This window comes from Drosophila ananassae, chromosome 3R, assembly GCF_017639315.1.
Source record: "Drosophila ananassae strain 14024-0371.13 chromosome 3R, ASM1763931v2, whole genome shotgun sequence".
Classification (NCBI taxonomy): domain Eukaryota; kingdom Metazoa; phylum Arthropoda; class Insecta; order Diptera; family Drosophilidae; genus Drosophila; species Drosophila ananassae.
In genome coordinates, this window is record NC_057930.1 from 20352014 (window position 1) to 20364112 (window position 12099).

Sequence of the window (12099 nt, forward strand, 5' to 3'; positions counted from 1 at the left end):
GATTTACGAACATGCCCGGGGATCCAATCGTTTGGTTTTAAATTGAAAGGAAATGGAAGTATTTTAGACATTTCCCTCCTATTTTGATCATTTTGTTCTTTAATATCTCTAAAGATATAGAAGATATCTATAAAGATTTGTAAATCTTAGATTACTACAATAGAACATCATAACTAGTCTTAATTAATAACCAATCCTGTGTATCCTTATCTACAAAGGCTTTTCTATCATTTTTCAATCTTACTTTTCAAACTACGCAATTGTAATATCTTAAACCCAGTCCTTTATGGCATAGTTCTCATTTAAAGTGATGATATATTACCACATCAGATCACAGATTTCTTGGGCATCTTCCCAAGTACACCACTAGACTAAGATGTACATTGCTTCCTTGTTTTTTTTTCATTTTTTTGTGGATTATTTGAGAAAAGCTTTTTGTGAACCATAAATTAGACAATTTTGACAGGCATCTAATTTTAAAAAGTCATGCATTTAATTGCGACATTAAAAGCACAGCTCCGAAAACAAATACTCACTGGTAATAGGAGATCTTTAAATGCTCCCCAAAAAGTCTGTTTCTCTGGTGTGGAGCACATGTCGCCTCAAAGTCGCTGGCTCCCCCTTTGGAATTATGACAAATATTTACAAAACACGCAGGGCTAATGTTCCCATTTCATCGGGTGCATAAATAAGTGTTATGAGCTCCCGATTTTATACACTTGCTGAGGGTGTTTTAATTCATAAATGAATTCATAATACTATATGGTAATTGAAGCCAATGATTCTATGAGGGTTTTAGTACAATACTTTTGGAAAAAATCTTAATAAAAATATCGTTCAAAATTCTATAATGATATTATTCTATAATGATATTAGGTTTGTGAAAAAATTATGATAAATAATATGTCTAAGGGTATTATGTCTTCTAATACGAACATCTCTTACTTTTTTAAGCCCATTCTTAAAAGTTTTCGTCACAGATTTTGAATATCTGTGGGCGCCCCAGATCCCAGCTTCCAATTTTTTGTGTCACTTGCTCCAACACATGGCAACGATTTTAAAAATTATCCACTAAATTTAGAGCAGCAAGGCTTGAGTGCGAACAACTTAAGTTTTGTTTTCAGTTCTTCCCGGTACTTGGTGTAATATTTCCATTTCAATTTTTGCAGTTGTCTGCCCTAGATCCAATTAGAGAAAACAAATCTGGGTGACATGAAACGTCGTGAGAATTGATCCTCTTCATTAAATCACATGGATTGAAGTGTTAAAGGAGGAAGGATTATAAAATTTAGGATTATGAGGAGGTCTATGTTTGATGGAACCATTCTAAGAAGGTTAAGAATAAAATTTTCATATCCAATTAATTCTTAAAACATTATCATAACTATAGTTGATCTAAACTTTCAATAACTTAAAAACCTTTTTTAACCCTATTATATTTAAACAATGCCCTTTTACCTTACAGAATCTTTATAGCTTTGTATATAAGGATCATTAATACCAGACATCATATATAAAGTAGTCTGATAGCTTCATCAGCTTTTATTTGAAAAATGCTATCTACTCACAATGCAATCGTTCTTAAACAACTCAAATCGTAACAACTCGATTGGTTTCCAATACTGCTCGGTTGTAATCAAGACCTGAAATGAAGTGAACTTTTACAATGGATTATAAAATATATTTTTGACATGAATTTTCAATCAGAATTTTAATAGCCCTTAATAATAACATGGCTATCAGTTATCAACGCACCCAATCGGTTATCACAGTAATTTTGGTCTGTTCGCTATACACGGAGAAAATTTTAGTTTATCTGTTATATTTTTTTACAAATTAATTAAAGAAATTTCTAAAATTCAAGCCATAACTTTACTTTTCTTAAACTTGAGGCTTGTTTCTATCACAATATTTTCTATATTTTTGAATTAAGTAATTTTTTGTGTCCATTTCAACTCAATTTCTCTCGGTGATCGTTCATGGTAGGTGGCCGAGAATCGAGGTGCAATTCCAAGGGTTCCCGTCCGTTTATGCAGCGTCATTTGGAGCCGCACCGGATCCGAACTCTAGCCAAAAACCCGACCCCCAAAACCCAAAACCCAAACCCAAAACCAAAACCCGATACCGGGCAACGATCCATCTATTACCTCTGTGTGGTGGCAATATTCCACCACCGAAGCAATAAATAATTTATTTATAGCTCTTACTCCACTCGGTGTTGCGGCGGTGTTATTGTTGATTTAGTGCCTCTTTATAGATCGATAGTTGGCTGCTCGTGTGGGCTACGGTGGAGGTGCCTCCGGAGCGGGGATAGCTGGATGCACAAACAGGACGCGCTTCGCCAAGTGATTCGACTGATGGCTCGGCCCAAGCTGGAGCTGGAGTAGCCCCCAACCGTTGTCCGTTCGGTGCCCCCGGATCTACCGGCTCCGTCTTTGAACTATATTGGCTCCATAGTGGAGTCCGAGCCAGAGACGGAGCCCGGAGGTGGTGGCTTATCTAATCGGAGCCGGAGCTGGGTATGATGGTGGGTCACAGATCGATTGCGCTTTTCCGTTGATAGGCCCATATATTTAACCTAGAGGCGGCAGATTGAAATAAAACTCCGGTTTTATGGCACCCCCAATTGACGGGGCCCTTACAGCATATCGGTGTAACTAGTACTACCTCGCACAGATCATTCCAAATGGATGGAAATGGGTACAAATATTTATGATACGATTTACCCAAACAACAATTTGTATTTTAATTATTGAAAGTGTAAGGGGCTTTCAACTTTTCTTTATTCTTTGAAACAATTAGAGTTCAATAAACTTTAAGATATAGAAACCACTTATGATTCAAAAATCCAAAGAACCTAATTTCTTCAAAAGGGGAAAGATGTCTTGCAACTGCGATCCCTTGAAGTAGGCAACAAAAATTGATGTTAAGGCCAACTTTTGTATTTTAAGAATAATAGTTTATTTTTTAAATATCTGAACATGTTTTAAAAACAAAAAACACAACAGATGAAATATCCCTTTTTACGGAATATGTTTTTGCTGCAATGTTGATCGATATTTGTATAATTTACAACATTTACAAACGCAACTCATGCGTCCGATAGCCCGGAGCAAGCACTAAGTAAATATTATATGGTAGATTGGTCTAGATAATGCAAAGGGAGAATGGGTTTTGTGGCGACACAGAGTCTACCGAGTTAGTTCTCGATTTTATTGACAAGTTGTAATTATGTTTATGACTCGAGTCTGTTTGCTGGGACTACCTTTACGTGAGGCGAGAGATAAAGCTTCAGATATAAGATATGAAGTGTATAAACTTTTCAAAGGCCATCGATCTATGGAGATTAGACTAAGGATCAATGGTTTAGCAAAAAATAGAGTGGAAAATTAAGGATTAAGGAAAATTAAGGATATTTGTTGGCGCTTCTTACATTAAATAATGTATTCTTTTAGAATCTTCCTTCATAAAATTCTCAAAATATATTTTATATAAAAAGTAACTAGCTAAAAAATTAAATAAAATTTTATCCAATGAGCCTACAGCCTATAAGAGTTTGAACTTTAAAGTTTCCCTTTCAGAATAACTTTGTAACACAGTTGTACAGATTTTTTAATAAAAACCATAGTGTTTTTCTAACCACAATTGGCCAACACATGCCCAGATATTTAAAAAATAAATACACACAGAAAAAAACAAAGCCAGTGAAAGCAGGAGAAAAGAGAAAGAACAACATTGTCCAAAAGCTAATTACCAAACAAACGAAACTCGATTGAATCGATTGATTTTCCATTCGTGTCCAGATAAGCAACCATTGCCCCGATAAAGATTTGTTATCACTGAAAACAGAGGCGCAATCGCAGTCGCCACTCCCACCCCGCCACAGCCCGCCGCCCATCGAGGCCACCATGCGCAGTGGCAAGTCGGCGTTGATTGGATTGCCCCGGCGACGAGTGGGAGGAGCCGCCCCTCGGTAAGCCCCCCATGTCGGGGGCTCCGCCCAGGGTCCTCTCTCGTTGATTCGTGTGCACCAAAGGAGCACAGCCATATGCCAAAAAAAAAAAAATAAAAAAATAATGATAAAAAAATAAAAGCAAAAAAAAAATCAACAGCGAAACGATAACAAATTCCAGAGCCATGTTCTGGGCGGAGCTAAACATTTCGGAGCCCAACCGTGCAAATCAAGGTAAAACAAATACAAATCGAACGAAAATATTTGCTTATTTTCTGCTTTATTTGTTTTAGCGAACCAGAAAAAATATATATATGTACTACACATATGTATAAATATCGCTGGTCGTTTGTTTTTCCCGTATCTCTGGAGCTTTTAAATAATTAAATAGTGATTTTAGTGTAAACATTTGGTGTGTTTTTGTCCGGCTTTGGTGTTCACAAAAAGCAATCAAGGGCGAGTGCCCGAAAATTGTCACAGACTTTGGGTAGAAATACAAATGGCTTTATTTTTATAACTCCATGTAGTTGCGAGATATAGTTGTGGACGGTTTTTATATCGATTTGCGATTAAAAGTGAATTTATTTACGAATTTTATGTATATTTAAAAAGGTTAAAGACATTTAGCGAGGAGAATATACGAGGAAATTATCTTAAAACTATTGGAGAATTATAGGAGAATATACGAGGAAATTATCTTAAAACTATAGTATTTCCGGAGAGTATTTTGGGAATCTTTAAAACCATTTTTTTTTTAGATTGAAAGAGATAATATATGTAAAATATTCACAGAAGTCCCCATTGATCTTTATCTTAGAATAGAATCCTTTTTTTGTTTTTTAAATATAATTTAATATTTTTAAGCCGCATTCCAACAACTTAATTCAATCAAGACCCTTAATTTGAACCTCGAATAGGCACCCAGTGGACTAGTTAGATCTATTTTTAGACTCAAGAAATGGATTCCTTGCATTAATTGCTATATGGAGCAGCCGCAAACTAGATAATTAACAAGTTCCATTGTCAAAAGTGTCAACGCGGTTACTTGAAAAGCCAAACCAAGCCCACCATCTCCAACTCCTGCTCCGACTCCCTCGAGGCTGATCTCACGCCTCTGCAGGGAGTTTGTATCTGTATCTGCTGTGCAGTAAAGTATCTCAAGCTCTAGCTGTGAGCAGTTTGTTCTGTAATTAAGCTGACCAAAAAATAAGACAAAAAAGCAACAAGATACTGAGAGGCACCCGCACAAAAGCCAAGCTGTTGATGATGTCATATGTTGTGCATGGCTGTGTACTATTTGCAACCACTGTTAGGCGATCAACCGAGCTGATGCTATTGTTATTGTTATTATTGTTTTTGTTGGCCTAGCACCCAAAGTGGGAATCCAAATTCATGTGCTCATTAATTTATCCAGCCAACGGACCAACCAACCAACCAACCAACCAACACAGCGATAGATGTCATTGCATGCGATGGCTCTCTCCTTCGCACTGAAGTGTAATGTATATAGTACATGTATCTCATGGATAATTGCCAGGGCCGAGAGTATCTGAGTATCTGTTGCGCTGCTGCTGCCCCCGGAATCTAGACAGTGTGGCCAATTTAGTCTGCTTTGGCAAATCAATTAAATTCAATTAATCCCCCAACACTCTTAATGGAGCGTAATGAAAAGGGTGACATGACTGCCATGCGACTATAGATCCAGATACAGATACAAGATACACTTGCATATGTGTGTGAAGGAGCAACTATATGGCCAGCTTTGTGGCCAGCGGATACATGACGTTCCGGACCCCCAATCCAGGCCGCTCCGGATCGGACTGGCGACGGAGTCGAGTTGGGTCTGATTGAGACAAAATCGCTTGGCAAAAACGATTTGAGCTTCAAAAGTCACTACAAAAAATTATATTTTTTAAAAAGAAAATTAAAGAAAGTAATCCTTAAAGAGAGACATAAATGAAGCTTTTTAAAACATAGGAAATGTATCATAGTTATCTACCAATTGAAGCATATCTTTCCCTATAAATTCCCTTTGGTGTTTTAAGTGTATTGAATTTTTTCTCATTTTATCATTGCTTCCCACAATTCCCCAAGTTGGGTCTCATTCGTTAATTGTAAAAAATATCGTTCTCCTTCTCGGGGGCTTTGATTCTGCATCACTGCAGAAATGTTTCTCACGCTATGGAGTTTGACATTTTCGAACTTTTGCATGATTTCGAAAACTTAATTGTTCTTAACTGTTTTATTTGCTTTTTTTTAGAAAGGGATCAGAAACTCGAGTTCAGGGAAATGGGAAGTTCACATTTATTTCCTATTCAAGTTACGAAATCCAATACCCAACTTAATAGTTTTAAAAACTGCATCAAAGTCTCAAATTATTTTCGATTGTTCCAAATAAACAACCAATGAAACACAAATCTGATAATCTGAAAATTACCCACAACATGAAAGCGAATACAAAAGGCCGGAAAAAGGGTTCACCCGCCTGACAAGGCTTTAAAACCATTTAACGGAATCATGAATAAATTTTGCGGTTAAATTGTTGCATAAATATTGGCTCAAGTGAACAGAACAGAAGGCGCACGTGGCCCAGTCCGACATACGGTAGCCCTATAATTATGGGATAATGTCAGGAGCTCAGAGTCCTGAGCCAGAGTTCGATATGCCAATATGCCGAAGGGGTTGCACCCGGGCTGTGACTCTCTCTCGGGCGAGATTGGGATCAAAGGGTAAGTCCCGATTCCTACAGCAAGCCAACAAAAGGAACAATCAGCGCCGCAAGGCGTTATGTCCTTATCCGGTTCCGGTTCCTGTTCCGGTGGCTACCCCGAGCCCTTCCTTCCTTCCCTTTTTTTTTTAGGTAATCGCCTCGATCACGCCTCGGTTCACATGTGACAAAATAATAACAACAGTGCCTAATGGAAATGGAACACTGACAGTAGTCGGCCAACGAATTGCAGAAAATTGAGCAGCGAACCTCGAAACTGGGTTAATCGGAAGGGGTAATTATTTTAATTACAGCCAAAGCGCTTTGCTTATGCAAAACTGTCACCTAATAACACTGCCAGTGGCAGACTCGTTTATCCAGCAGTGCGATTAGTCCGCACCTTTCTTGGAGATTGTACGTTTGGCCAGGACTCTCCGTCTTTATCCTCCGGCCAGCCAGCAGCTATCCGCCGTTTACAAGCCAAAGTAATTAAGCAAATTACTAAAGCCGCGGGAACGTGGCAGTGAAATGGTAGTGAACCAACCAAAGGACAATGCAGTATAAACAGGATTCTTATTTGGAGATGGTAGCGTGATTATAACTCTTAGTGAAGGAACTAATAGCAAGGAACTTTACAGGAAGTTATAGCACAGATATTTATAATATTTAATTCTAAATTCTATCAAAATAATATAATATTTAAGTCCCAAATCCCATCTCTATCCAAAACACAGTAGCTCCTTTATGTTGTCAGCTCAACCAGCTGGAAAATTCCCCAAAGAAATCAAGCTAAAAACTATTCACAGGTCAGACTAAGAAGGTGTATCCTCGCCCACTCACCCCCATGTTAGCCGTGGGTGTACAAGGATGTATTTTATGTGCTGTTGTTGGTTTTGGTTTGTGGCACTCTATTTGCATATTATGTCATCAGCAGTCCATCAGCCGTGTTGTCTTTGGGGACCGTCAGCTGGTCAGTTCTGTTCCGGGGGAGTGGGCGGATACGGAATACAACTGGGTGATGGCGCTTAGTCCATAGTTCGAGTGTTTAATTCAGGACATATAGTCTAAAAACCCAATTGGGCCACAGAGTGCATAACTAGTCATTAGAGTCAGCTCTTCGTGGCATAATTAAAGCCACAGAGTCCTGGGTTCGGCACTAGCTCACCTTTTTTAAAAGTCGTTAACTTAATAATCAGTTTTCAGGACATTCATCACAGTAACGAGGTTAGTGAGGCTTACTTAAAGGACTATCCTTTAGAATAAAATATTATTTAAAGAGCTTTAAAGAGGAGCATTATTTCTTCTCAGTGTGATTTGCTTTAATTGATCCAAAGAGTCGCCCAAGAAATCTCCATTCGCAACACGCAACATCTGCTGTAACTTCAAAGAGGAAAAGCCCCGATTCTGATCGTATTATGACGGTTGCGTGACTTTTGGCCATCTGGCCATCTGCTCAGAGATCCTCAATCCATCCCTCCAGAGTCCAGAGCAAAAAGTCTTCCAGTCGATTTCGAGACCGCCTGGTACCCCAACGATCTGAGGGCGACGATGTCGATGGCGATGACTGGGCCGATGCTGACCAATTAATTGTCATTAAGCGTATTTGAAGATTTTTAATTAAAGCTAAATCTTTGGCTTAATTTAAATTGATCGCGCTGAGTTGCGACCGAAAATGTTTTTTCAATGACATTGCGGCTTTCGTTTTTGTATCGAGGGTGGGCTTCGAGGGAGGATTGATTCCATTTCAATGATACCGCCAAGGCATGTCCAGATAACTCAAGAAATCATAATAAACCTTAGCTAATCAGAAGGCTTTACACCTTCATATCTATAATACTATTTAAAAAAGGTCTAACCTTGAACAAATGAAAGAATAGTCTTTAAAAAGACATTGCCTTTTTTGTCCTGAAAACTATGCTATACAAATTTTACAACCGATCGCCTCTAGAAATGAATTAAATTGTTTCTCCCCACGATCCGGGTCTTCAAGATACTCCACTCGAAATCAGCAGTTCCAGTTTTGACACAAGAGGCGGTGCCAGCAGTTATATCCAGACATCTAGACCCCAAAGTTAAATTTCAATTTTAGAAAAGAGTAGACAATATCCATTCATTCATTGGTCGGAAGGGGTGCGGGTGTTTGGGAACTGAAAGTTAATTTCTTTTCGGCAATTTAGTGAGTAATTTTTATGTGCGCCTTTTTGATTGGCGGTGCATTTCATGTTCAATGTACGCTGACGGCTTTACGATCCGATTCGAGTCGACCATCGCCTTCACCATCCATCCATTCATTATTATTATTTATTCTCTACACTTTTTTATTTTGCTGTTGATTTCAGTTCATTTAGTGCGCAATTAGGAAGCAGTAAGGTCTTTTGTGTTCCATGCCGCGCTCTGAACTTTGCCCTCGAACTTCCCCAACATTCGGGCTGAGCCGTTCAGATATGATGATAAAAACTTGGAAATGTGAAATCGGTTTGACCAGCTAATACCTTACAGCCATGAAAGGTGTTAAGCTACGGTGATAACAATGTTGCGATTGCAGGTACGAGCGAAACCGATTGATTGCCACCAATAGACTCGATCAGAGTCCGTACACCGGAAGAAATATAAATAGATATCGGTTTCAGAAAGATTTCTTAGAATATATATACTTACCATTATGGCTATTCATTAGTTAGACTAAAAGTAAAGTTTAATTGTTTTTTGTTGTAAAAGATGTATGTCTCTGGTATTATCTTTTTCTCCAGTGTAGCATTTAACGATCACCTATCGAAGTACGCCAGTACTAGCATTCAATGGCCAAGCAATCACCATCACCTGACTCCAAACATCTGAGACTTTTTAGGGTTTATCGCAAGGCTTTTATCGTCGATTGGTGGCTGTTGCGGTTGGTTGTTGAGGTGGCATGTGCACATAAATCCATAAATAAAAATCGTTTAACAAATCGTTTTGTGGCCCTCGAAAATGCTTCTAATTGACCAATAGATTGCTTGAAATGTACTCAAGGAGTTGTTGCCTGAATGGATATGATGAAGGAAACGATAAAAGAACTACAACCTAGAGTACAAATCGATTCAATGAAAGTAGTAAAAATCATTATAAAATATAGATTTTATAAAAAGTCTTAATTATTAAAGGAACCTCAAACAATCGATACACGACCCATTTCTGTGAATTTTCAAAGTCAAATAGAGGATTTTTCTCTCGAGTAATTATTAATGCTTACCACAAGGACTAATAAACACACTACCCCTTCAAAATCCAAGGTAAGCAAACAAAAGGAAGAACCAGAGTCCTGGGGAGCGAGTCCTTTAGAACTGACTGTTTGCTTAAAGTGTGACGGTCGAGTGCGCCACACTTAACGGACGGATGTCCGACGAACGGAACCAACCCATTACTTAATTATCATAACAACCAAGGCTCGGGGTTTTTGGCCAAATACGAAAAAGGGTTTATCGTCAGCCACTCCCAAGGATGCACACACGCCGCTAATAAAATAATAAATATCCTGCATAGACGTTACCCATCCACCAACACATCCATCCACTCGACAACCCGCCAGGCCGCCAGCCCGCCAATCAGCCACCTAACCACCGCACGAATATGGCCAAAACGAAAACAATTTCATCAACGTAATATGGCGCGCGGAGGGGCATAAAGCACGAAAGAGTTGAGCACGATGAAGGTAAATTGCCATATTTTATGCTCCACTCGCCCGTCTTTGTCAATTGAAATGCAATTTTCATAAAGCACACACGTGTATCTGTCGGTATGCACCGTGTATCCGTGAAATACAAAAATGTCCCCAGCTTCTGTGGCCATCAAATCGATGGAAAAAGTCAGTACGTTGACTGTTTCAGTTGATATTGGTTTTTCAAACCAGTTCGTGGACCACCACAGTCACCACCCCCACCACAACACACTCATACCCGACCACCCCCCAGTCTATGGTCCAGCCCCTGCTCCGGCGACTGGTCTCCGGCATTTTCCATGTTGTACGTTGTTGTCCCCAACGGAGTACTTGCAAATGCGACCAAAGCACGTTCCGCAAAAACTCTAATGACAGGCAAATAAATTTCGAAGAAAATATATTTTGGAAAATTGATCTGACGTGTCACGCGAGTGTGGAGAGCCAGCATCCGGTGAACAGGTACACAGCTTACCTATAAAAACATCCCACTACGAAATTGGATTATTGGAAATGCTTTTAAATAAATATTATTAACCCTTCGTCGGTTTATAGACCCGATTTTTATGGGAGGTTTTGGCACGCGGATATTCCGAAAAGTATTCATAAACGAATCTTATTTATAGATTGGTTTCATTAATTTGATTATTTTTTTTACGGTATTTCTAACGATAAGGATAGGTAAAGATAGCATTTTATTCTTCACAAGAGATGATTAAAGAATATACAATATACTTATATAAATTCTACACCAAAAAGTCAAACCTTTTAAGCCCCTAAATACTTTTCAACTCATACAATATATTTTAAGATACTGTTTCGCGAAAAACGAATGAAATCCCCATCAGGCCCATTCCAATAAAGAAGCCATTCGATCTTTGGCAAATGCGACCGCAAAGCGTTTGGTTGCGGGAAACGCTAAGCAATAATCGTTTTTATTACCTATCCGATGGAATATTTTATTATCCTTTGCAGGAGCAGCAAGCCTCCATTGAGTGTGAATGTCAAATTGCGGAAGAGGCCAACAAAAAAACAGGCTACAAAGATGCTCCAAAGGACAAGGAGCCTCAGCCTGAGTTGTTCCCTCGAGTATTCGAGTGCGACATAATGAATTACCTTTATTGACAAGTTAATGTTTATAGGTGTAGCCGCATGAGGATGTTGTCAGGTTAAGCGCAGTTAATGGAAGGTGGATAGGCTGTTGATGGTGATCAGGATGTGGCTGTTGGCTGGTGTCCCCGAGCAATAGCCTTCGATGGGTTTTTTGTGGAATAATTTAGTGAGCCCGCGGCACGAAGGAGCTTCACTTCACCTTCAATTGAAATCATTGGGTACGGCTACGACGATGTCCTGGTAAATTATTCATGGCCCAAAGCCAAAGACAACAATCAATTGGCGTTGACATCGCATTGCCACCGCCCCCACCTCAAGCCTCCAAAAAGCACGCGATGCTTTCAAGGAGCGACAGTCTTGCCATTTCATTTCCAAGGGCTTGATTAATTGAAAATGAGTTTATAATTAGCAGCCAAGTGCCTCTAATTGACGTCATGCGGTGAGGTAAATTCCTTTTTTTTCCTTCTCTGAGTCGAAGCATCGAATTTCCAGGAAGAAAAATTACAAAAGAATAGCTTCGGGCCAGGATTTCCGACAACTTTCTTGATATCTCTACCGAACTCACATCAAAGGCCAAGGGTGTGGCTTTTCAGCGTCTTTAAAGGCGGAGTTTCTAAAAGGATTTCAACCTCAGTG